Source organism: Pungitius pungitius, unplaced genomic scaffold, assembly GCF_949316345.1.
Source record: "Pungitius pungitius unplaced genomic scaffold, fPunPun2.1 scaffold_37, whole genome shotgun sequence".
Lineage (NCBI taxonomy): Eukaryota > Metazoa > Chordata > Actinopteri > Perciformes > Gasterosteidae > Pungitius > Pungitius pungitius.
Window position 1 is genome coordinate 347,890 of NW_026909808.1, and position 20,687 is coordinate 368,576.

General features: G+C 45.0%; 44 non-coding genes across 44 annotated transcripts; all 44 read left to right on the top strand.

Moving 5' to 3' along the window:
- The first annotated feature begins 122 nt into the window (after nucleotides 1–122).
- LOC134110547 (5S ribosomal RNA) lies at nucleotides 123–241 on the top strand. Its single transcript, XR_009943932.1, has one exon. It is a non-coding gene; the product is annotated as a 5S ribosomal RNA (ribosomal RNA).
- A 339-nt stretch (nucleotides 242–580) lies between these two features.
- On the top strand, nucleotides 581–699 carry LOC134110549 (5S ribosomal RNA). Its single transcript, XR_009943934.1, has one exon. It is a non-coding gene; the product is annotated as a 5S ribosomal RNA (ribosomal RNA).
- A 344-nt stretch (nucleotides 700–1,043) lies between these two features.
- Nucleotides 1,044–1,162, top strand: LOC134110165 (5S ribosomal RNA). Its single transcript, XR_009943559.1, has one exon. It is a non-coding gene; the product is annotated as a 5S ribosomal RNA (ribosomal RNA).
- A 339-nt stretch (nucleotides 1,163–1,501) lies between these two features.
- On the top strand, nucleotides 1,502–1,620 carry LOC134110550 (5S ribosomal RNA). Its single transcript, XR_009943935.1, has one exon. It is a non-coding gene; the product is annotated as a 5S ribosomal RNA (ribosomal RNA).
- A 339-nt stretch (nucleotides 1,621–1,959) lies between these two features.
- On the top strand, nucleotides 1,960–2,078 carry LOC134110551 (5S ribosomal RNA). Its single transcript, XR_009943936.1, has one exon. It is a non-coding gene; the product is annotated as a 5S ribosomal RNA (ribosomal RNA).
- A 394-nt stretch (nucleotides 2,079–2,472) lies between these two features.
- LOC134110090 (5S ribosomal RNA) lies at nucleotides 2,473–2,591 on the top strand. The gene has a single exon (XR_009943484.1). It is a non-coding gene; the product is annotated as a 5S ribosomal RNA (ribosomal RNA).
- Nucleotides 2,592–2,989: 398 nt separating this feature from the next.
- On the top strand, nucleotides 2,990–3,108 carry LOC134110552 (5S ribosomal RNA). Its single transcript, XR_009943937.1, has one exon. It is a non-coding gene; the product is annotated as a 5S ribosomal RNA (ribosomal RNA).
- A 339-nt stretch (nucleotides 3,109–3,447) lies between these two features.
- Nucleotides 3,448–3,566, top strand: LOC134110553 (5S ribosomal RNA). The gene has a single exon (XR_009943938.1). It is a non-coding gene; the product is annotated as a 5S ribosomal RNA (ribosomal RNA).
- Nucleotides 3,567–3,910: 344 nt separating this feature from the next.
- LOC134109984 (5S ribosomal RNA) lies at nucleotides 3,911–4,029 on the top strand. The gene has a single exon (XR_009943379.1). It is a non-coding gene; the product is annotated as a 5S ribosomal RNA (ribosomal RNA).
- A 339-nt stretch (nucleotides 4,030–4,368) lies between these two features.
- Nucleotides 4,369–4,487, top strand: LOC134110554 (5S ribosomal RNA). Its single transcript, XR_009943939.1, has one exon. It is a non-coding gene; the product is annotated as a 5S ribosomal RNA (ribosomal RNA).
- A 344-nt stretch (nucleotides 4,488–4,831) lies between these two features.
- On the top strand, nucleotides 4,832–4,950 carry LOC134109985 (5S ribosomal RNA). Its single transcript, XR_009943380.1, has one exon. It is a non-coding gene; the product is annotated as a 5S ribosomal RNA (ribosomal RNA).
- Nucleotides 4,951–5,289: 339 nt separating this feature from the next.
- Nucleotides 5,290–5,408, top strand: LOC134110555 (5S ribosomal RNA). The gene has a single exon (XR_009943940.1). It is a non-coding gene; the product is annotated as a 5S ribosomal RNA (ribosomal RNA).
- A 339-nt stretch (nucleotides 5,409–5,747) lies between these two features.
- LOC134110556 (5S ribosomal RNA) lies at nucleotides 5,748–5,866 on the top strand. The gene has a single exon (XR_009943941.1). It is a non-coding gene; the product is annotated as a 5S ribosomal RNA (ribosomal RNA).
- A 344-nt stretch (nucleotides 5,867–6,210) lies between these two features.
- On the top strand, nucleotides 6,211–6,329 carry LOC134109986 (5S ribosomal RNA). Its single transcript, XR_009943381.1, has one exon. It is a non-coding gene; the product is annotated as a 5S ribosomal RNA (ribosomal RNA).
- Nucleotides 6,330–6,668: 339 nt separating this feature from the next.
- On the top strand, nucleotides 6,669–6,787 carry LOC134110557 (5S ribosomal RNA). Its single transcript, XR_009943942.1, has one exon. It is a non-coding gene; the product is annotated as a 5S ribosomal RNA (ribosomal RNA).
- Nucleotides 6,788–7,126: 339 nt separating this feature from the next.
- Nucleotides 7,127–7,245, top strand: LOC134110558 (5S ribosomal RNA). Its single transcript, XR_009943943.1, has one exon. It is a non-coding gene; the product is annotated as a 5S ribosomal RNA (ribosomal RNA).
- Nucleotides 7,246–7,639: 394 nt separating this feature from the next.
- On the top strand, nucleotides 7,640–7,758 carry LOC134110091 (5S ribosomal RNA). Its single transcript, XR_009943485.1, has one exon. It is a non-coding gene; the product is annotated as a 5S ribosomal RNA (ribosomal RNA).
- A 398-nt stretch (nucleotides 7,759–8,156) lies between these two features.
- Nucleotides 8,157–8,275, top strand: LOC134109808 (5S ribosomal RNA). Its single transcript, XR_009943203.1, has one exon. It is a non-coding gene; the product is annotated as a 5S ribosomal RNA (ribosomal RNA).
- Nucleotides 8,276–8,614: 339 nt separating this feature from the next.
- Nucleotides 8,615–8,733, top strand: LOC134110560 (5S ribosomal RNA). The gene has a single exon (XR_009943945.1). It is a non-coding gene; the product is annotated as a 5S ribosomal RNA (ribosomal RNA).
- A 344-nt stretch (nucleotides 8,734–9,077) lies between these two features.
- Nucleotides 9,078–9,196, top strand: LOC134110166 (5S ribosomal RNA). The gene has a single exon (XR_009943560.1). It is a non-coding gene; the product is annotated as a 5S ribosomal RNA (ribosomal RNA).
- Nucleotides 9,197–9,535: 339 nt separating this feature from the next.
- Nucleotides 9,536–9,654, top strand: LOC134110561 (5S ribosomal RNA). The gene has a single exon (XR_009943946.1). It is a non-coding gene; the product is annotated as a 5S ribosomal RNA (ribosomal RNA).
- A 339-nt stretch (nucleotides 9,655–9,993) lies between these two features.
- On the top strand, nucleotides 9,994–10,112 carry LOC134110562 (5S ribosomal RNA). The gene has a single exon (XR_009943947.1). It is a non-coding gene; the product is annotated as a 5S ribosomal RNA (ribosomal RNA).
- A 394-nt stretch (nucleotides 10,113–10,506) lies between these two features.
- Nucleotides 10,507–10,625, top strand: LOC134110093 (5S ribosomal RNA). Its single transcript, XR_009943487.1, has one exon. It is a non-coding gene; the product is annotated as a 5S ribosomal RNA (ribosomal RNA).
- Nucleotides 10,626–11,023: 398 nt separating this feature from the next.
- Nucleotides 11,024–11,142, top strand: LOC134110563 (5S ribosomal RNA). The gene has a single exon (XR_009943948.1). It is a non-coding gene; the product is annotated as a 5S ribosomal RNA (ribosomal RNA).
- Nucleotides 11,143–11,481: 339 nt separating this feature from the next.
- LOC134110564 (5S ribosomal RNA) lies at nucleotides 11,482–11,600 on the top strand. The gene has a single exon (XR_009943949.1). It is a non-coding gene; the product is annotated as a 5S ribosomal RNA (ribosomal RNA).
- Nucleotides 11,601–11,944: 344 nt separating this feature from the next.
- LOC134109987 (5S ribosomal RNA) lies at nucleotides 11,945–12,063 on the top strand. The gene has a single exon (XR_009943382.1). It is a non-coding gene; the product is annotated as a 5S ribosomal RNA (ribosomal RNA).
- A 339-nt stretch (nucleotides 12,064–12,402) lies between these two features.
- LOC134110565 (5S ribosomal RNA) lies at nucleotides 12,403–12,521 on the top strand. Its single transcript, XR_009943950.1, has one exon. It is a non-coding gene; the product is annotated as a 5S ribosomal RNA (ribosomal RNA).
- A 344-nt stretch (nucleotides 12,522–12,865) lies between these two features.
- On the top strand, nucleotides 12,866–12,984 carry LOC134109988 (5S ribosomal RNA). Its single transcript, XR_009943383.1, has one exon. It is a non-coding gene; the product is annotated as a 5S ribosomal RNA (ribosomal RNA).
- Nucleotides 12,985–13,323: 339 nt separating this feature from the next.
- LOC134110566 (5S ribosomal RNA) lies at nucleotides 13,324–13,442 on the top strand. Its single transcript, XR_009943951.1, has one exon. It is a non-coding gene; the product is annotated as a 5S ribosomal RNA (ribosomal RNA).
- Nucleotides 13,443–13,840: 398 nt separating this feature from the next.
- LOC134110567 (5S ribosomal RNA) lies at nucleotides 13,841–13,959 on the top strand. Its single transcript, XR_009943952.1, has one exon. It is a non-coding gene; the product is annotated as a 5S ribosomal RNA (ribosomal RNA).
- Nucleotides 13,960–14,298: 339 nt separating this feature from the next.
- LOC134110168 (5S ribosomal RNA) lies at nucleotides 14,299–14,417 on the top strand. Its single transcript, XR_009943562.1, has one exon. It is a non-coding gene; the product is annotated as a 5S ribosomal RNA (ribosomal RNA).
- Nucleotides 14,418–14,761: 344 nt separating this feature from the next.
- On the top strand, nucleotides 14,762–14,880 carry LOC134110568 (5S ribosomal RNA). The gene has a single exon (XR_009943953.1). It is a non-coding gene; the product is annotated as a 5S ribosomal RNA (ribosomal RNA).
- A 339-nt stretch (nucleotides 14,881–15,219) lies between these two features.
- LOC134110094 (5S ribosomal RNA) lies at nucleotides 15,220–15,338 on the top strand. The gene has a single exon (XR_009943488.1). It is a non-coding gene; the product is annotated as a 5S ribosomal RNA (ribosomal RNA).
- A 398-nt stretch (nucleotides 15,339–15,736) lies between these two features.
- Nucleotides 15,737–15,855, top strand: LOC134110569 (5S ribosomal RNA). The gene has a single exon (XR_009943954.1). It is a non-coding gene; the product is annotated as a 5S ribosomal RNA (ribosomal RNA).
- Nucleotides 15,856–16,194: 339 nt separating this feature from the next.
- LOC134110571 (5S ribosomal RNA) lies at nucleotides 16,195–16,313 on the top strand. Its single transcript, XR_009943956.1, has one exon. It is a non-coding gene; the product is annotated as a 5S ribosomal RNA (ribosomal RNA).
- A 344-nt stretch (nucleotides 16,314–16,657) lies between these two features.
- Nucleotides 16,658–16,776, top strand: LOC134109989 (5S ribosomal RNA). Its single transcript, XR_009943384.1, has one exon. It is a non-coding gene; the product is annotated as a 5S ribosomal RNA (ribosomal RNA).
- A 339-nt stretch (nucleotides 16,777–17,115) lies between these two features.
- On the top strand, nucleotides 17,116–17,234 carry LOC134110572 (5S ribosomal RNA). Its single transcript, XR_009943957.1, has one exon. It is a non-coding gene; the product is annotated as a 5S ribosomal RNA (ribosomal RNA).
- A 344-nt stretch (nucleotides 17,235–17,578) lies between these two features.
- On the top strand, nucleotides 17,579–17,697 carry LOC134109990 (5S ribosomal RNA). Its single transcript, XR_009943385.1, has one exon. It is a non-coding gene; the product is annotated as a 5S ribosomal RNA (ribosomal RNA).
- A 339-nt stretch (nucleotides 17,698–18,036) lies between these two features.
- Nucleotides 18,037–18,155, top strand: LOC134110573 (5S ribosomal RNA). The gene has a single exon (XR_009943958.1). It is a non-coding gene; the product is annotated as a 5S ribosomal RNA (ribosomal RNA).
- A 398-nt stretch (nucleotides 18,156–18,553) lies between these two features.
- Nucleotides 18,554–18,672, top strand: LOC134110574 (5S ribosomal RNA). The gene has a single exon (XR_009943959.1). It is a non-coding gene; the product is annotated as a 5S ribosomal RNA (ribosomal RNA).
- Nucleotides 18,673–19,011: 339 nt separating this feature from the next.
- Nucleotides 19,012–19,130, top strand: LOC134110170 (5S ribosomal RNA). The gene has a single exon (XR_009943564.1). It is a non-coding gene; the product is annotated as a 5S ribosomal RNA (ribosomal RNA).
- Nucleotides 19,131–19,474: 344 nt separating this feature from the next.
- On the top strand, nucleotides 19,475–19,593 carry LOC134110575 (5S ribosomal RNA). Its single transcript, XR_009943960.1, has one exon. It is a non-coding gene; the product is annotated as a 5S ribosomal RNA (ribosomal RNA).
- Nucleotides 19,594–19,932: 339 nt separating this feature from the next.
- Nucleotides 19,933–20,051, top strand: LOC134110095 (5S ribosomal RNA). Its single transcript, XR_009943489.1, has one exon. It is a non-coding gene; the product is annotated as a 5S ribosomal RNA (ribosomal RNA).
- A 398-nt stretch (nucleotides 20,052–20,449) lies between these two features.
- Nucleotides 20,450–20,568, top strand: LOC134110576 (5S ribosomal RNA). Its single transcript, XR_009943961.1, has one exon. It is a non-coding gene; the product is annotated as a 5S ribosomal RNA (ribosomal RNA).
- Nucleotides 20,569–20,687: the final 119 nt, after the last annotated feature.

The window sequence follows — 20,687 nt, forward strand, 5'->3', positions numbered from 1 at the left end:
AGTTACCTTCAGGTTTTAGAAACCTCTCTTGCCAATCCTAAGAACTGCTTCAATTTTAGAAAAAGAAACTCTTCTCATTATCTTTGACGCATTATAAAGGATTAGGAAAAAGATAAAAAGCAGCTTACGGCCATACCTCTCTGGTTCCGCCCGATCTCGTCTGATCTCGGAAGCTAAGCAGAGCAGGGCCTGGTTAGTACCTGGATGGAAGACCGCCTGGGAATCCCAGGTGCCGTAAGCTTTTTCACTTCTCTCTCTGAAAGCCGCCCAGCGCCGTAGCTTGTACACCTACACAATTGTAAAAAGTTTATCACATTGTAGAAGAGATGCAATAGGAAGAAGATGAAAGGTGGCTTACGTCCATACCATCGTCAGGCCATTTGAGGTGGCGGGGACTGCAATGGCCATTCACCGATTGGCTGGGACTCCTGGGCGGGTCTTCTCTAGTCCATCCAATTTTCGGCATGGGATGTCACAGCCTTCTTTGCATACCCTTATTTAACCCACACAAAGATGCCAACGGCAGGCGTGTCATAATTCATTGACGCATTATAAAGGATTAGGAAAAAGATTAAAAGCAGCTTACGGCCATACCTCTCTGGTTCCGCCCGATCTCGTCTGATCTCGGAAGCTAAGCAGAGCAGGGCCTGGTTAGTACCTGGATGGAAGACCGCCTGGGAATCCCAGGTGCCGTAAGCTTTTTCACTTCTCTCTCCGAAAGCCGCCGAGCGCCGCAGATTGTACACCTGTTTTAACGTTGGATATGAAAGGAAATTAGACAATATTATCCAAAATGATTCCGTTTCATGATTGCTAAATTAGTGTTGGTCAACATTTACGATTGGCATACTGTTGTTTGTAATTTAGCCGTTGAAATACAGGTGCTAACCCAACATGTTAGAATTGCCAGTGAAGAAAAGTAAAGTTACCTTCAGGCTTTAGGAACCTCTCTTGCCAATGCTAAGAACTGCTTCAATTTTAGAAAAAGAAACTTCTGATTATCTTTGACACGTTTTAAAGGATTAGGAAAAAGATGAAAAGCAGCTTACGTCCATACCTCTCTGGTTCCGCCCGATCTCGTCTGATCTCGGAAGCTAAGCAGAGCAGGGCCTGGTTCGTACCTGGATGGAAGACCGCCTGGGAATCCCAGGTGCCGTAAGCTTTTTCACTTCTCTCTCTGAAAGCCGCCCATCGCCGTAGATTGTAAACCTACACAATTGTAAAAAAAAATTCACATTGTAGAAGAGATGCAATAGGAAGAAGATGAAAGGTGGCTTACGTCCATACCATCGTCAGGCCATTTGAGGTGGCGGGGACTGCAATGGCCATTCACCGAATGGCTGGGACTCCTGGGCGGGTCTTCTCTAGTCCATCCAATTTTCGGCATGGGATGTCACAGCCTTCTTTGCATACCCTTATTTAACCCACACAAAGATGCCAACGGCTGGCGTGTCATAATTCATTGACGCATTATAAAGGATTAGGAAAAAGATAAAAAGCAGCTTACGGCCATACCTCTCTGGTTCCGCCCGATCTCGTCTGATCTCGGAAGCTAAGCAGAGCAGGGCCTGGTTAGTACCTGGATGGAAGACCGCCTGGGAATCCCAGGTGCCGTAAGCTTTTTCACTTCTCTCTCCGAAAGCCGCCCACCGCCGCAGATTGTACACCTTCACAATTGTAAAAAGTATTTCACATTGTAGAAGAGATGCAATAGGAAGAAGATGAAAGGTGGCTTACGTCCATACCATCGTCAGGCCATTTGAGGTGGCGGGGACTGCAATGGCCATCCACCGATTGGCTGGGACTCCTGGGCGGGTCTTCTCTAGTCCATCCAATTTTCGCCATAGGATGTCACAGCCTTCTTTGCATACCCTTATTTAACCCACACAAAGATGCCAACGGCAGGCGTGACATAATTTTTTGACGCATTATAAAGGATTAGGAAAAAGATAAAAAGCAGCTTACGGCCATACCTCTCTGGTTCCGCCCGATCTCGTCTGATCTCGGAAGCTAAGCAGAGCAGGGCCTGGTTAGTACCTGGATGGAAGACCGCCTGGGAATCCCAGGTGCCGTAAGCTTTTTCACTTCTCTCTGAAAGCTGCAGAGCGCCGCAGATTGTACACCTACAAATTACAAAAAGTATATCACATTGTTGAAGAGATGCATGTTTAGTGTTGTTTTAACGTTGGATATGAAAGGAAATTAGACAATATTATCCAAAATGATTCCGTTTCATGATTGCTAAATTGGTGTTGATCAACATTTTACGATTGGCATACTATTGTTTGTAATTTAGCCGTTGAAATACAGGTGCTAACCAAACATGTTAGATTTACCAGTGAAGAAAAGTAAAGTTACCTTCAGGTTTTAGGAACCTCTCTTGCCAATGCTAAGAACTGCTTCAATTTTAGAAAAAGAAACTTCTGATTATCTTTGACACGTTTTAAAGGATTAGGAAAAAGATAAAAAGCAGCTTACAGCCATACCTCTCTGGTTCCGCCCGATCTCGTCTGATCTCGGAAGCTAAGCAGAGCGGGGCCTGGTTAGTACCTGGATGGAAGACCGCCTGGGAATCCCAGGTGCCGTAAGCTTTTTCACTTCTCTCACCGAAAGCCGCCGAGCGCCGCAGATTGTACACCTACAAATTACAAAAAGTATATCACATTGTTGAAGAGATGCATGTTTAGTGTTGTTTTAACGTTGGATATGAAAGGCAATTAGACAATATTATCCAAAATGATTCCGTTTCATGGTTGCTAAATTAGTGTTGATCAACATTTAACAATTGGCATACTTTTGTTTGTAATTTAGCCGTTGAAATACAGGTGCTAACCCAACATGTTAGAATTGCCAGTGAAGAAAAGTAAAGTTACCTTCAGGTTTTAGAAACCTCTCTTGCCAATCCTAAGAACTGCTTCAATTTTAGAAAAAGAAACTCTTCTGATTATCTTTGACGCATTATAAAGGATTAGGAAAAAGATAAAAAGCAGCTTACGGCCATACCTCTCTGGTTCCGCCCGATCTCGTCTGATCTCGGAAGCTAAGCAGAGCAGGGCCTGGTTAGTACCTGGATGGAAGACCGCCTGGGAATCCCAGGTGCCGTAAGCTTTTTCACTTCTCTCTCTGAAAGCCGCCCAGCGCCGTAGCTTGTACACCTACACAATTGTAAAAAGTTTATCACATTGTAGAAGAGATGCAATAGGAAGAAGATGAAAGGTGGCTTACGTCCATACCATCGTCAGGCCATTTGAGGTGGCGGGGACTGCAATGGCCATTCACCGATTGGCTGGGACTCCTGGGCGGGTCTTCTCTAGTCCATCCAATTTTCGGCATGGGATGTCACAGCCTTCTTTGCATACCCTTATTTAACCCACACAAAGATGCCAACGGCAGGCGTGTCATAATTCATTGACGCATTATAAAGGATTAGGAAAAAGATAAAAAGCAGCTTACGGCCATACCTCTCTGGTTCCGCCCGATCTCGTCTGATCTCGGAAGCTAAGCAGAGCAGGGCCTGGTTAGTACCTGGATGGAAGACCGCCTGGGAATCCCAGGTGCCGTAAGCTTTTTCACTTCTCTCTCCGAAAGCCGCCGAGCGCCGCAGATTGTACACCTGTTTTAACGTTGGATATGAAAGGAAATTAGACAATATTATCCAAAATGATTCCGTTTCATGATTGCTAAATTAGTGTTGGTCAACATTTACGATTGGCATACTGTTGTTTGTAATTTAGCCGTTGAAATACAGGTGCTAACCCAACATGTTAGAATTGCCAGTGAAGAAAAGTAAAGTTACCTTCAGGCTTTAGGAACCTCTCTTGCCAATGCTAAGAACTGCTTCAATTTTAGAAAAAGAAACTTCTGATTATCTTTGACACGTTTTAAAGGATTAGGAAAAAGATGAAAAGCAGCTTACGTCCATACCTCTCTGGTTCCGCCCGATCTCGTCTGATCTCGGAAGCTAAGCAGAGCAGGGCCTGGTTAGTACCTGGATGGAAGACCGCCTGGGAATCCCAGGTGCCGTAAGCTTTTTCACTTCTCTCTCTGAAAGCCGCCCAGCGCCGTAGATTGTACACCTACACAATTGTAAAAAAAAATTCACATTGTAGAAGAGATGCAATAGGAAGAAGATGAAAGGTGGCTTACGTCCATACCATCGTCAGGCCATTTGAGGTGGCGGGGACTGCAATGGCCATTCACCGATTGGCTGGGACTCCTGGGCGGGTCTTCTCTAGTCCATCCAATTTTCGGCATGGGATGTCACAGCCTTCTTTGCATACCCTTATTTAACCCACACAAAGATGCCAACGGCAGGCGTGTCATAATTCATTGACGCATTATAAAGGATTAGGAAAAAGATAAAAAGCAGCTTACGGCCATACCTCTCTGGTTCCGCCCGATCTCGTCTGATCTCGGAAGCTAAGCAGAGCAGGGCCTGGTTAGTACCTGGATGGAAGACCGCCTGGGAATCCCAGGTGCCGTAAGCTTTTTCACTTCTCTCTCCGAAAGCCGCCGAGCGCCGCAGATTGTACACCTGTTTTAACGTTGGATATGAAAGGAAATTAGACAATATTATCCAAAATGATTCCGTTTCATGATTGCTAAATTAGTGTTGGTCAACATTTACGATTGGCATACTGTTGTTTGTAATTTAGCCGTTGAAATACAGGTGCTAACCCAACATGTTAGAATTGCCAGTGAAGAAAAGTAAAGTTACCTTCAGGCTTTAGGAACCTCTCTTGCCAATGCTAAGAACTGCTTCAATTTTAGAAAAAGAAACTTCTGATTATCTTTGACACGTTTTAAAGGATTAGGAAAAAGATGAAAAGCAGCTTACGTCCATACCTCTCTGGTTCCGCCCGATCTCGTCTGATCTCGGAAGCTAAGCAGAGCAGGGCCTGGTTAGTACCTGGATGGAAGACCGCCTGGGAATCCCAGGTGCCGTAAGCTTTTTCACTTCTCTCTCTGAAAGCCGCCCAGCGCCGTAGATTGTACACCTACACAATTGTAAAAAGTTGATCACATTGTAGAAGAGATGCAATAGGAAGAAGATGAAAGGTGGCTTACGTCCATACCATCGTCAGGCCATTTGAGGTGGCGGGGACTGCAATGGCCATTCACCGATTGGCTGGGACTCCTGGGCGGGTCTTCTCTAGTCCATCCAATTTTCGGCATGGGATGTCACAGCCTTCTTTGCATACCCTTATTTAACCCACACAAAGATGCCAACGGCAGGCGTGTCATAATTCATTGACGCATTATAAAGGATTAGGAAAAAGATAAAAAGCAGCTTACGGCCATACCTCTCTGGTTCCGCCCGATCTCGTCTGATCTCGGAAGCTAAGCAGAGCAGGGCCTGGTTAGTACCTGGATGGAAGACCGCCTGGGAATCCCAGGTGCCGTAAGCTTTTTCACTTCTCTCTCTGAAAGCCGCCCAGCGCCGTAGCTTGTACACCTACACAATTGTAAAAAGTTTATCACATTGTAGAAGAGATGCAATAGGAAGAAGATGAAAGGTGGCTTACGTCCATACCATCGTCAGGCCATTTGAGGTGGCGGGGACTGCAATGGCCATTCACCGATTGGCTGGGACTCCTGGGCGGGTCTTCTCTAGTCCATCCAATTTTCGGCATGGGATGTCACAGCCTTCTTTGCATACCCTTATTTAACCCACACAAAGATGCCAACGGCAGGCGTGTCATAATTCATTGACGCATTATAAAGGATTAGGAAAAAGATTAAAAGCAGCTTACGGCCATACCTCTCTGGTTCCGCCCGATCTCGTCTGATCTCGGAAGCTAAGCAGAGCAGGGCCTGGTTAGTACCTGGATGGAAGACCGCCTGGGAATCCCAGGTGCCGTAAGCTTTTTCACTTCTCTCTCCGAAAGCCGCCGAGCGCCGCAGATTGTACACCTGTTTTAACGTTGGATATGAAAGGAAATTAGACAATATTATCCAAAATGATTCCGTTTCATGATTGCTAAATTAGTGTTGGTCAACATTTACGATTGGCATACTGTTGTTTGTAATTTAGCCGTTGAAATACAGGTGCTAACCCAACATGTTAGAATTGCCAGTGAAGAAAAGTAAAGTTACCTTCAGGCTTTAGGAACCTCTCTTGCCAATGCTAAGAACTGCTTCAATTTTAGAAAAAGAAACTTCTGATTATCTTTGACACGTTTTAAAGGATTAGGAAAAAGATGAAAAGCAGCTTACGTCCATACCTCTCTGGTTCCGCCCGATCTCGTCTGATCTCGGAAGCTAAGCAGAGCAGGGCCTGGTTAGTACCTGGATGGAAGACCGCCTGGGAATCCCAGGTGCCGTAAGCTTTTTCACTTCTCTCTCTGAAAGCCGCCCATCGCCGTAGATTGTACACCTACACAATTGTAAAAAAAAATTCACATTGTAGAAGAGATGCAATAGGAAGAAGATGAAAGGTGGCTTACGTCCATACCATCGTCAGGCCATTTGAGGTGGCGGGGACTGCAATGGCCATTCACCGAATGGCTGGGACTCCTGGGCGGGTCTTCTCTAGTCCATCCAATTTTCGGCATGGGATGTCACAGCCTTCTTTGCATACCCTTATTTAACCCACACAAAGATGCCAACGGCTGGCGTGTCATAATTCATTGACGCATTATAAAGGATTAGGAAAAAGATAAAAAGCAGCTTACGGCCATACCTCTCTGGTTCCGCCCGATCTCGTCTGATCTCGGAAGCTAAGCAGAGCAGGGCCTGGTTAGTACCTGGATGGAAGACCGCCTGGGAATCCCAGGTGCCGTAAGCTTTTTCACTTCTCTCTCCGAAAGCCGCCCACCGCCGCAGATTGTACACCTTCACAATTGTAAAAAGTATTTCACATTGTAGAAGAGATGCAATAGGAAGAAGATGAAAGGTGGCTTACGTCCATACCATCGTCAGGCCATTTGAGGTGGCGGGGACTGCAATGGCCATCCACCGATTGGCTGGGACTCCTGGGCGGGTCTTCTCTAGTCCATCCAATTTTCGCCATAGGATGTCACAGCCTTCTTTGCATACCCTTATTTAACCCACACAAAGATGCCAACGGCAGGCGTGTCATAATTCATTGACGCATTATAAAGGATTAGGAAAAAGATAAAAAGCAGCTTACGGCCATACCTCTCTGGTTCCGCCCGATCTCGTCTGATCTCGGAAGCTAAGCAGAGCAGGGCCTGGTTAGTACCTGGATGGAAGACCGCCTGGGAATCCCAGGTGCCGTAAGCTTTTTCACTTCTCTCTGAAAGCTGCAGAGCGCCGCAGATTGTACACCTACAAATTACAAAAAGTATATCACATTGTTGAAGAGATGCATGTTTAGTGTTGTTTTAACGTTGGATATGAAAGGAAATTAGACAATATTATCCAAAATGATTCCGTTTCATGATTGCTAAATTGGTGTTGATCAACATTTTACGATTGGCATACTATTGTTTGTAATTTAGCCGTTGAAATACAGGTGCTAACCAAACATGTTAGATTTACCAGTGAAGAAAAGTAAAGTTACCTTCAGGTTTTAGGAACCTCTCTTGCCAATGCTAAGAACTGCTTCAATTTTAGAAAAAGAAACTTCTGATTATCTTTGACACGTTTTAAAGGATTAGGAAAAAGATAAAAAGCAGCTTACAGCCATACCTCTCTGGTTCCGCCCGATCTCGTCTGATCTCGGAAGCTAAGCAGAGCGGGGCCTGGTTAGTACCTGGATGGAAGACCGCCTGGGAATCCCAGGTGCCGTAAGCTTTTTCACTTCTCTCACCGAAAGCCGCCGAGCGCCGCAGATTGTTCACCTACAAATTACAAAAAGTATATCACATTGTTGAAGAGATGCATGTTTAGTGTTGTTTTAACGTTGGATATGAAAGGCAATTAGACAATATTATCCAAAATGATTCCGTTTCATGGTTGCTAAATTAGTGTTGATCAACATTTAACAATTGGCATACTTTTGTTTGTAATTTAGCCGTTGAAATACAGGTGCTAACCCAACATGTTAGAATTGCCAGTGAAGAAAAGTAAAGTTACCTTCAGGTTTTAGAAACCTCTCTTGCCAATCCTAAGAACTGCTTCAATTTTAGAAAAAGAAACTCTTCTCATTATCTTTGACGCATTATAAAGGATTAGGAAAAAGATAAAAAGCAGCTTATGGCCATACCTCTCTGGTTCCGCCCGATCTCGTCTGATCTCGGAAGCTAAGCAGAGCAGGGCCTGGTTAGTACCTGGATGGAAGACCGCCTGGGAATCCCAGGTGCCGTAAGCTTTTTCACTTCTCTCTCTGAAAGCCGCCCAGCGCCGTAGCTTGTACACCTACACAATTGTAAAAAGTTTATCACATTGTAGAAGAGATGCAATAGGAAGAAGATGAAAGGTGGCTTACGTCCATACCATCGTCAGGCCATTTGAGGTGGCGGGGACTGCAATGGCCATTCACCGATTGGCTGGGACTCCTGGGCGGGTCTTCTCTAGTCCATCCAATTTTCGGCATGGGATGTCACAGCCTTCTTTGCATACCCTTATTTAACCCACACAAAGATGCCAACGGCAGGCGTGTCATAATTCATTGACGCATTATAAAGGATTAGGAAAAAGATTAAAAGCAGCTTACGGCCATACCTCTCTGGTTCCGCCCGATCTCGTCTGATCTCGGAAGCTAAGCAGAGCAGGGCCTGGTTAGTACCTGGATGGAAGACCGCCTGGGAATCCCAGGTGCCGTAAGCTTTTTCACTTCTCTCTCCGAAAGCCGCCGAGCGCCGCAGATTGTACACCTGTTTTAACGTTGGATATGAAAGGAAATTAGACAATATTATCCAAAATGATTCCGTTTCATGATTGCTAAATTAGTGTTGGTCAACATTTACGATTGGCATACTGTTGTTTGTAATTTAGCCGTTGAAATACAGGTGCTAACCCAACATGTTAGAATTGCCAGTGAAGAAAAGTAAAGTTACCTTCAGGCTTTAGGAACCTCTCTTGCCAATGCTAAGAACTGCTTCAATTTTAGAAAAAGAAACTTCTGATTATCTTTGACACGTTTTAAAGGATTAGGAAAAAGATGAAAAGCAGCTTACGTCCATACCTCTCTGGTTCCGCCCGATCTCGTCTGATCTCGGAAGCTAAGCAGAGCAGGGCCTGGTTCGTACCTGGATGGAAGACCGCCTGGGAATCCCAGGTGCCGTAAGCTTTTTCACTTCTCTCTCTGAAAGCCGCCCATCGCCGTAGATTGTAAACCTACACAATTGTAAAAAAAAATTCACATTGTAGAAGAGATGCAATAGGAAGAAGATGAAAGGTGGCTTACGTCCATACCATCGTCAGGCCATTTGAGGTGGCGGGGACTGCAATGGCCATTCACCGAATGGCTGGGACTCCTGGGCGGGTCTTCTCTAGTCCATCCAATTTTCGGCATGGGATGTCACAGCCTTCTTTGCATACCCTTATTTAACCCACACAAAGATGCCAACGGCTGGCGTGTCATAATTCATTGACGCATTATAAAGGATTAGGAAAAAGATAAAAAGCAGCTTACGGCCATACCTCTCTGGTTCCGCCCGATCTCGTCTGATCTCGGAAGCTAAGCAGAGCAGGGCCTGGTTAGTACCTGGATGGAAGACCGCCTGGGAATCCCAGGTGCCGTAAGCTTTTTCACTTCTCTCTCCGAAAGCCGCCCACCGCCGCAGATTGTACACCTTCACAATTGTAAAAAGTATTTCACATTGTAGAAGAGATGCAATAGGAAGAAGATGAAAGGTGGCTTACGTCCATACCATCGTCAGGCCATTTGAGGTGGCGGGGACTGCAATGGCCATCCACCGATTGGCTGGGACTCCTGGGCGGGTCTTCTCTAGTCCATCCAATTTTCGCCATAGGATGTCACAGCCTTCTTTGCATACCCTTATTTAACCCACACAAAGATGCCAACGGCAGGCGTGACATAATTTTTTGACGCATTATAAAGGATTAGGAAAAAGATAAAAAGCAGCTTACGGCCATACCTCTCTGGTTCCGCCCGATCTCGTCTGATCTCGGAAGCTAAGCAGAGCAGGGCCTGGTTAGTACCTGGATGGAAGACCGCCTGGGAATCCCAGGTGCCGTAAGCTTTTTCACTTCTCTCTGAAAGCTGCAGAGCGCCGCAGATTGTACACCTACAAATTACAAAAAGTATATCACATTGTTGAAGAGATGCATGTTTAGTGTTGTTTTAACGTTGGATATGAAAGGAAATTAGACAATATTATCCAAAATGATTCCGTTTCATGATTGCTAAATTGGTGTTGATCAACATTTTACGATTGGCATACTATTGTTTGTAATTTAGCCGTTGAAATACAGGTGCTAACCAAACATGTTAGATTTACCAGTGAAGAAAAGTAAAGTTACCTTCAGGTTTTAGGAACCTCTCTTGCCAATGCTAAGAACTGCTTCAATTTTAGAAAAAGAAACTTCTGATTATCTTTGACACGTTTTAAAGGATTAGGAAAAAGATAAAAAGCAGCTTACAGCCATACCTCTCTGGTTCCGCCCGATCTCGTCTGATCTCGGAAGCTAAGCAGAGCGGGGCCTGGTTAGTACCTGGATGGAAGACCGCCTGGGAATCCCAGGTGCCGTAAGCTTTTTCACTTCTCTCACCGAAAGCCGCCGAGCGCCGCAGATTGTACACCTACAAATTACAAAAAGTATATCACATTGTTGAAGAGATGCATGTTTAGTGTTGTTTTAACGTTGGATATGAAAGGCAATTAGACAATATTATCCAAAATGATTCCGTTTCATGGTTGCTAAATTAGTGTTGATCAACATTTAACAATTGGCATACTTTTGTTTGTAATTTAGCCGTTGAAATACAGGTGCTAACCCAACATGTTAGAATTGCCAGTGAAGAAAAGTAAAGTTACCTTCAGGTTTTAGAAACCTCTCTTGCCAATCCTAAGAACTGCTTCAATTTTAGAAAAAGAAACTCTTCTGATTATCTTTGACGCATTATAAAGGATTAGGAAAAAGATAAAAAGCAGCTTACGGCCATACCTCTCTGGTTCCGCCCGATCTCGTCTGATCTCGGAAGCTAAGCAGAGCAGGGCCTGGTTAGTACCTGGATGGAAGACCGCCTGGGAATCCCAGGTGCCGTAAGCTTTTTCACTTCTCTCTCTGAAAGCCGCCCAGCGCCGTAGCTTGTACACCTACACAATTGTAAAAAGTTTATCACATTGTAGAAGAGATGCAATAGGAAGAAGATGAAAGGTGGCTTACGTCCATACCATCGTCAGGCCATTTGAGGTGGCGGGGACTGCAATGGCCATTCACCGATTGGCTGGGACTCCTGGGCGGGTCTTCTCTAGTCCATCCAATTTTCGGCATGGGATGTCACAGCCTTCTTTGCATACCCTTATTTAACCCACACAAAGATGCCAACGGCAGGCGTGTCATAATTCATTGACGCATTATAAAGGATTAGGAAAAAGATAAAAAGCAGCTTACGGCCATACCTCTCTGGTTCCGCCCGATCTCGTCTGATCTCGGAAGCTAAGCAGAGCAGGGCCTGGTTAGTACCTGGATGGAAGACCGCCTGGGAATCCCAGGTGCCGTAAGCTTTTTCACTTCTCTCTCCGAAAGCCGCCGAGCGCCGCAGATTGTACACCTGTTTTAACGTTGGATATGAAAGGAAATTAGACAATATTATCCAAAATGATTCCGTTTCATGATTGCTAAATTAGTGTTGGTCAACATTTACGATTGGCATACTGTTGTTTGTAATTTAGCCGTTGAAATACAGGTGCTAACCCAACATGTTAGAATTGCCAGTGAAGAAAAGTAAAGTTACCTTCAGGCTTTAGGAACCTCTCTTGCCAATGCTAAGAACTGCTTCAATTTTAGAAAAAGAAACTTCTGATTATCTTTGACACGTTTTAAAGGATTAGGAAAAAGATGAAAAGCAGCTTACGTCCATACCTCTCTGGTTCCGCCCGATCTCGTCTGATCTCGGAAGCTAAGCAGAGCAGGGCCTGGTTAGTACCTGGATGGAAGACCGCCTGGGAATCCCAGGTGCCGTAAGCTTTTTCACTTCTCTCTCTGAAAGCCGCCCAGCGCCGTAGATTGTACACCTACACAATTGTAAAAAAAAATTCACATTGTAGAAGAGATGCAATAGGAAGAAGATGAAAGGTGGCTTACGTCCATACCATCGTCAGGCCATTTGAGGTGGCGGGGACTGCAATGGCCATTCACCGATTGGCTGGGACTCCTGGGCGGGTCTTCTCTAGTCCATCCAATTTTCGGCATGGGATGTCACAGCCTTCTTTGCATACCCTTATTTAACCCACACAAAGATGCCAACGGCAGGCGTGTCATAATTCATTGACGCATTATAAAGGATTAGGAAAAAGATAAAAAGCAGCTTACGGCCATACCTCTCTGGTTCCGCCCGATCTCGTCTGATCTCGGAAGCTAAGCAGAGCAGGGCCTGGTTAGTACCTGGATGGAAGACCGCCTGGGAATCCCAGGTGCCGTAAGCTTTTTCACTTCTCTCTCCGAAAGCCGCCGAGCGCCGCAGATTGTACACCTGTTTTAACGTTGGATATGAAAGGAAATTAGACAATATTATCCAAAATGATTCCGTTTCATGATTGCTAAATTAGTGTTGGTCAACATTTACGATTGGCATACTGTTGTTTGTAATTTAGCCGTTGAAATACAGGTGCTAACCCAACATGTTAGAATTGCCAGTGAAGAAAAGTAAAGTTACCTTCAGGCTTTAGGAACCTCTCTTGCCAATGCTAAGAACTGCTTCAATTTTAGAAAAAGAAACTTCTGATTATCTTTGACACGTTTTAAAGGATTAGGAAAAAGATGAAAAGCAGCTTACGTCCATACCTCTCTGGTTCCGCCCGATCTCGTCTGATCTCGGAAGCTAAGCAGAGCAGGGCCTGGTTAGTACCTGGATGGAAGACCGCCTGGGAATCCCAGGTGCCGTAAGCTTTTTCACTTCTCTCTCTGAAAGCCGCCCAGCGCCGTAGATTGTACACCTACACAATTGTAAAAAGTTGATCACATTGTAGAAGAGATGCAATAGGAAGAAGATGAAAGGTGGCTTACGTCCATACCATCGTCAGGCCATTTGAGGTGGCGGGGACTGCAATGGCCATTCACCGATTGGCTGGGACTCCTGGGCGGGTCTTCTCTAGTCCATCCAATTTTCGGCATGGGATGTCACAGCCTTCTTTGCATACCCTTATTTAACCCACACAAAGATGCCAACGGCAGGCGTGTCATAATTCATTGACGCATTATAAAGGATTAGGAAAAAGATAAAAAGCAGCTTACGGCCATACCTCTCTGGTTCCGCCCGATCTCGTCTGATCTCGGAAGCTAAGCAGAGCAGGGCCTGGTTAGTACCTGGATGGAAGACCGCCTGGGAATCCCAGGTGCCGTAAGCTTTTTACCTTCTCTCACCGAAAGCCGCCGAGCGCCGCAGATTGTACACCTACAAATTACAAAAAGTATATCACATTGTTGAAGAGATGCATGTTTAGTGTTGTTTTAACGTTGGATATGAAAGGCAATTAGACAATATTATCCAAAATGATTCCGTTTCATGGTTGCTAAATTAGTGTTGATCAACATTTAACAATTGGCATACTTTTGTTTGTAATTTAGCCGTTGAAATACAGGTGCTAACCCAACATGTTAGAATTGCCAGTGAAGAAAAGTAAAGTTACCTTCAGGTTTTAGAAACCTCTCTTGCCAATCCTAAGAACTGCTTCAATTTTAGAAAAAGAAACTCTTCTGATTATCTTTGACGCATTATAAAGGATTAGGAAAAAGATAAAAAGCAGCTTACGGCCATACCTCTCTGGTTCCGCCCGATCTCGTCTGATCTCGGAAGCTAAGCAGAGCAGGGCCTGGTTAGTACCTGGATGGAAGACCGCCTGGGAATCCCAGGTGCCGTAAGCTTTTTCACTTCTCTCTCTGAAAGCCGCCCAGCGCCGTAGCTTGTACACCTACACAATTGTAAAAAGCTTATCACATTGTAGAAGAGATGCAATAGGAAGAAGATGAAAGGTGGCTTACGTCCATACCATCGTCAGGCCATTTGAGGTGGCGGGGACTGCAATGGCCATCCACCGATTGGCTGGGACTCCTGGGCGGGTCTTCTCTAGTCCATCCAATTTTCGCCATAGGATGTCACAGCCTTCTTTGCATACCCTTATTTAACCCACACAAAGATGCCAACGGCAGGCGTGACATAATTTTTTGACGCATTATAAAGGATTAGGAAAAAGATAAAAAGCAGCTTACGGCCATACCTCTCTGGTTCCGCCCGATCTCGTCTGATCTCGCAAGCTAAGCAGAGCAGGGCCTGTTTAGTACCTGGATGGAAGACCGCCTGGGAATCCCAGGTGCCGTAAGCTTTTTCACTTCTCTCTCCGAAAGCCGCCGAGCGCCGCAGATTGTACACCTGTTTTAACGTTGGATATGAAAGGAAATTAGACAATATTATCCAAAATGATTCCGTTTCATGATTGCTAAATTAGTGTTGGTCAACATTTACGATTGGCATACTGTTGTTTGTAATTTAGCCGTTGAAATACAGGTGCTAACCCAACATGTTAGAATTGCCAGTGAAGAAAAGTAAAGTTACCTTCAGGCTTTAGGAACCTCTCTTGCCAATGCTAAGAACTGCTTCAATTTTAGAAAAAGAAACTTCTGATTATCTTTGACACGTTTTAAAGGATTAGGAAAAAGATGAAAAGCAGCTTACGGCCATACCTCTCTGGTTCCGCCCGATCTCGTCTGATCTCGGAAGCTAAGCAGAGCAGGGCCTGGTTAGTACCTGGATGGAAGACCGCCTGGGAATCCCAGGTGCCGTAAGCTTTTTAACTTCTCTCTCTGAAAGCCGCCCAGCGCCGTAGATTGTACACCTACACAATTGTAAAAAAAAATTCACATTGTAGAAGAGATGCAATAGGAAGAAGATGAAAGGTGGCTTACGTCCATACCATCGTCAGGCCATTTGAGGTGGCGGGGACTGCAATGGCCATTCACCGATTGGCTGGGACTCCTGGGCGGGTCTTCTCTAGTCCATCCAATTTTCGGCATGGGATGTCACAGCCTTCTTTGCATACCCTTATTTAACCCACACAAAGATGCCAACGGCAGGCGTGTCATAATTCATTGACGCATTATAAAGGATTAGGAAAAAGATAAAAAGCAGCTTACAGCCATACCTCTCTGGTTCCGCCCGATCTCGTCTGATCTCGGAAGCTAAGCAGAGCGGGGCCTGGTTAGTACCTGGATGGAAGACCGCCTGGGAATCCCAGGTGCCGTAAGCTTTTTCACTTCTCTCACCGAAAGCCGCCGAGCGCCGCAGATTGTACACCTACAAATTACAAAAAGTATATCACATTGTTGAAGAGATGCATGTTTAGTGTTGTTTTAACGTTGGATATGAAAGGCAATTAGACAATATTATCCAAAATGATTCCGTTTCATGGTTGCTAAATTAGTGTTGATCAACATTTAACAATTGGCATACTTTTGTTTGTAATTTAGCCGTTGAAATACAGGTGCTAACCCAACATGTTAGAATTGCCAGTGAAGAAAAGTAAAGTTACCTTCAGGTTTTAGAAACCTCTCTTGCCAATCCTAAGAACTGCTTCAATTTTAGAAAAAGAAACTCTTCTGATTATCTTTGACGCATTATAAAGGATTAGGAAAAAGATAAAAAGCAGCTTACGGCCATACCTCTCTGGTTCCGCCCGATCTCGTCTGATCTCGGAAGCTAAGCAGAGCAGGGCCTGGTTAGTACCTGGATGGAAGACCGCCTGGGAATCCCAGGTGCCGTAAGCTTTTTCACTTCTCTCTCTGAAAGCCGCCCAGCGCCGTAGCTTGTACACCTACACAATTGTAAAAAGTTTATCACATTGTAGAAGAGATGCAATAGGAAGAAGATGAAAGGTGGCTTACGTCCATACCATCGTCAGGCCATTTGAGGTGGCGGGGACTGCAATGGCCATCCACCGATTGGCTGGGACTCCTGGGCGGGTCTTCTCTAGTCCATCCAATTTTCGCCATAGGATGTCACAGCCTTCTTTGCATACCCTTATTTAACCCACACAAAGATGCCAACGGCAGGCGTGACATAATTTTTTGACGCATTATAAAGGATTAGGAAAAAGATAAAAAGCAGCTTACGGCCATACCTCTCTGGTTCCGCCCGATCTCGTCTGATCTCGGAAGCTAAGCAGAGCAGGGCCTGGTTAGTACCTGGATGGAAGACCGCCTGGGAATCCCAGGTGCCGTAAGCTTTTTCACTTCTCTCTCCGAAAGCCGCCGAGCGCCGCAGATTGTACACCTGTTTTAACGTTGGATATGAAAGGAAATTAGACAATATTATCCAAAATGATTCCGTTTCATGATTGCTAAATTAGTGTTGGTCAACATTTACGATTGGCATACTGTTGTTTGTAATTTAGCCGTTGAAATACAGGTGCTAACCCAACATGTTAGAATTGCCAGTGAAGAAAAGTAAAGTTACCTTCAGGCTTTAGGAACCTCTCTTGCCAATGCTAAGAACTGCTTCAATTTTAGAAAAAGAAACTTCTGATTATCTTTGACACGTTTTAAAGGATTAGGAAAAAGATGAAAAGCAGCTTACGTCCATACCTCTCTGGTTCCGCCCGATCTCGTCTGATCTCGGAAGCTAAGCAGAGCAGGGCCTGGTTAGTACCTGGATGGAAGACCGCCTGGGAATCCCAGGTGCCGTAAGCTTTTTCACTTCTCTCTCTGAAAGCCGCCCAGCGCCGTAGATTGTACACCTACACAATTGTAAAAAAAAATTCACATTGTAGAAGAGATGCAATAGGAAGAAGATGAAAGGTGGCTTACGTCCATACCATCGTCAGGCCATTTGAGGTGGCGGGGACTGCAATGGCCATTCACCGATTGGCTGGGACTCCTGGGCGGGTCTTCTCTAGTCCATCCAATTTTCGGCATGGGATGTCACAGCCTTCTTTGCATACCCTTATTTAACCCACACAAAGATGCCAACGGCAGGCGTGTCATAATTCATTGACGCATTATAAAGGATTAGGAAAAAGATAAAAAGCAGCTTACGGCCATACCTCTCTGGTTCCGCCCGATCTCGTCTGATCTCGGAAGCTAAGCAGAGCAGGGCCTGGTTAGTACCTGGATGGAAGACCGCCTGGGAATCCCAGGTGCCGTAAGCTTTTTCACTTCTCTCTCCGAAAGCCGCCGAGCGCCGCAGATTGTACACCTGTTTTAACGTTGGATATGAAAGGAAATTAGACAATATTATCCAAAATGATTCCGTTTCATGATTGCTAAATTAGTGTTGGTCAACATTTACGATTGGCATACTGTTGTTTGTAATTTAGCCGTTGAAATACAGGTGCTAACCCAACATGTTAGAATTGCCAGTGAAGAAAAGTAAAGTTACCTTCAGGCTTTAGGAACCTCTCTTGCCAATGCTAAGAACTGCTTCAATTTTAGAAAAAGAAACTTCTGATTATCTTTGACACGTTTTAAAGGATTAGGAAAAAGATGAAAAGCAGCTTACGTCCATACCTCTCTGGTTCCGCCCGATCTCGTCTGATCTCGGAAGCTAAGCAGAGCAGGGCCTGGTTAGTACCTGGATGGAAGACCGCCTGGGAATCCCAGGTGCCGTAAGCTTTTTCACTTCTCTCTCTGAAAGCCGCCCAGCGCCGTAGATTGTACACCTACACAATTGTAAAAAGTTGATCACATTGTAGAAGAGATGCAATAGGAAGAAGATGAAAGGTGGCTTACGTCCATACCATCGTCAGGCCATTTGAGGTGGCGGGGACTGCAATGGCCATTCACCGATTGGCTGGGACTCCTGGGCGGGTCTTCTCTAGTCCATCCAATTTTCGGCATGGGATGTCACAGCCTTCTTTGCATACCCTTATTTAACCCACACAAAGATGCCAACGGCAGGCGTGTCATAATTCATTGACGCATTATAAAGGATTAGGAAAAAGATAAAAAGCAGCTTACGGCCATACCTCTCTGGTTCCGCCCGATCTCGTCTGATCTCGGAAGCTAAGCAGAGCAGGGCCTGGTTAGTACCTGGATGGAAGACCGCCTGGGAATCCCAGGTGCCGTAAGCTTTTTACCTTCTCTCACCGAAAGCCGCCGAGCGCCGCAGATTGTACACCTACAAATTACAAAAAGTATATCACATTGTTGAAGAGATGCATGTTTAGTGTTGTTTTAACGTTGGATATGAAAGGCAATTAGACAATATTATCCAAAATGATTCCGTTTCATGGTTGCTAAATTAGTGTTGATCAACATTTAACAATTGGCATACTTTTGTTTGTAATTTAGCCGTTGAAATACAGGTGCTAACCCAACATGTTAGAATTGCCAGTGAAGAAAAGTAAAGTTACCTTCAGGTTTTAGAAACCTCTCTTGCCAATCCTAAGAACTGCTTCAATTTTAGAAAAAGAAACTCTTCTGATTATCTTTGACGCATTATAAAGGATTAGGAAAAAGATAAAAAGCAGCTTACGGCCATACCTCTCTGGTTCCGCCCGATCTCGTCTGATCTCGGAAGCTAAGCAGAGCAGGGCCTGGTTAGTACCTGGATGGAAGACCGCCTGGGAATCCCAGGTGCCGTAAGCTTTTTCACTTCTCTCTCTGAAAGCCGCCCAGCGCCGTAGCTTGTACACCTACACAATTGTAAAAAGCTTATCACATTGTAGAAGAGATGCAATAGGAAGAAGATGAAAGGTGGCTTACGTCCATACCATCGTCAGGCCATTTGAGGTGGCGGGGACTGCAATGGCCATCCACCGATTGGCTGGGACTCCTGGGCGGGTCTTCTCTAGTCCATCCAATTTTCGCCATAGGATGTCACAGCCTTCTTTGCATACCCTTATTTAACCCACACAAAGATGCCAACGGCAGGCGTGACATAATTTTTTGACGCATTATAAAGGATTAGGAAAAAGATAAAAAGCAGCTTACGGCCATACCTCTCTGGTTCCGCCCGATCTCGTCTGATCTCGCAAGCTAAGCAGAGCAGGGCCTGTTTAGTACCTGGATGGAAGACCGCCTGGGAATCCCAGGTGCCGTAAGCTTTTTCACTTCTCTCTCCGAAAGCCGCCGAGCGCCGCAGATTGTACACCTGTTTTAACGTTGGATATGAAAGGAAATTAGACAATATTATCCAAAATGATTCCGTTTCATGATTGCTAAATTAGTGTTGGTCAACATTTACGATTGGCATACTGTTGTTTGTAATTTAGCCGTTGAAATACAGGTGCTAACCCAACATGTTAGAATTGCCAGTGAAGAAAAGTAAAGTTACCTTCAGGCTTTAGGAACCTCTCTTGCCAATGCTAAGAACTGCTTCAATTTTAGAAAAAGAAACTTCTGATTATCTTTGACACGTTTTAAAGGATTAGGAAAAAGATGAAAAGCAGCTTACGGCCATACCTCTCTGGTTCCGCCCGATCTCGTCTGATCTCGGAAGCTAAGCAGAGCAGGGCCTGGTTAGTACCTGGATGGAAGACCGCCTGGGAATCCCAGGTGCCGTAAGCTTTTTAACTTCTCTCTCTGAAAGCCGCCCAGCGCCGTAGATTGTACACCTACACAATTGTAAAAAAAAATTCACATTGTAGAAGAGATGCAATAGGAAGAAGATGAAAGGTGGCTTACGTCCATACCATCGTCAGGCCATTTGAGGTGGCGGGGACTGCAATGGCCATTCACCGATTGGCTGGGACTCCTGGGCGGGTCTTCTCTAGTCCATCCAATTTTCGGCATGGGATGTCACAGCCTTCTTTGCATACCCTTATTTAACCCACACAAAGATGCCAACGGCAGGCGTGTCATAATTCATTGACGCATTATAAAGGATTAGGAAAAAGATAAAAAGCAGCTTACAGCCATACCTCTCTGGTTCCGCCCGATCTCGTCTGATCTCGGAAGCTAAGCAGAGCGGGGCCTGGTTAGTACCTGGATGGAAGACCGCCTGGGAATCCCAGGTGCCGTAAGCTTTTTCACTTCTCTCACCGAAAGCCGCCGAGCGCCGCAGATTGTACACCTACAAATTACAAAAAGTATATCACATTGTTGAAGAGATGCATGTTTAGTGTTGTTTTAACGTTGGATATGAAAGGCAATTAGACAATATTATCCAAAATGATTCCGTTTCATGGTTGCTAAATTAGTGTTGATCAACATTTAACAATTGGCATACTTTTGTTTGTAATTTAGCCGTTGAAATACAGGTGCTAACCCAACATGTTAGAATTGCCAGTGAAGAAAAGTAAAGTTACCTTCAGGTTTTAGAAACCTCTCTTGCCAATCCTAAGAACTGCTTCAATTTTAGAAAAAGAAACTCTTCTGATTATCTTTGACGCATTATAAAGGATTAGGAAAAAGATAAAAAGCAGCTTACGGCCATACCTCTCTGGTTCCGCCCGATCTCGTCTGATCTCGGAAGCTAAGCAGAGCAGGGCCTGGTTAGTACCTGGATGGAAGACCGCCTGGGAATCCCAGGTGCCGTAAGCTTTTTCACTTCTCTCTCTGAAAGCCGCCCAGCGCCGTAGCTTGTACACCTACACAATTGTAAAAAGTTTATCACATTGTAGAAGAGATGCAATAGGAAGAAGATGAAAGGTGGCTTACGT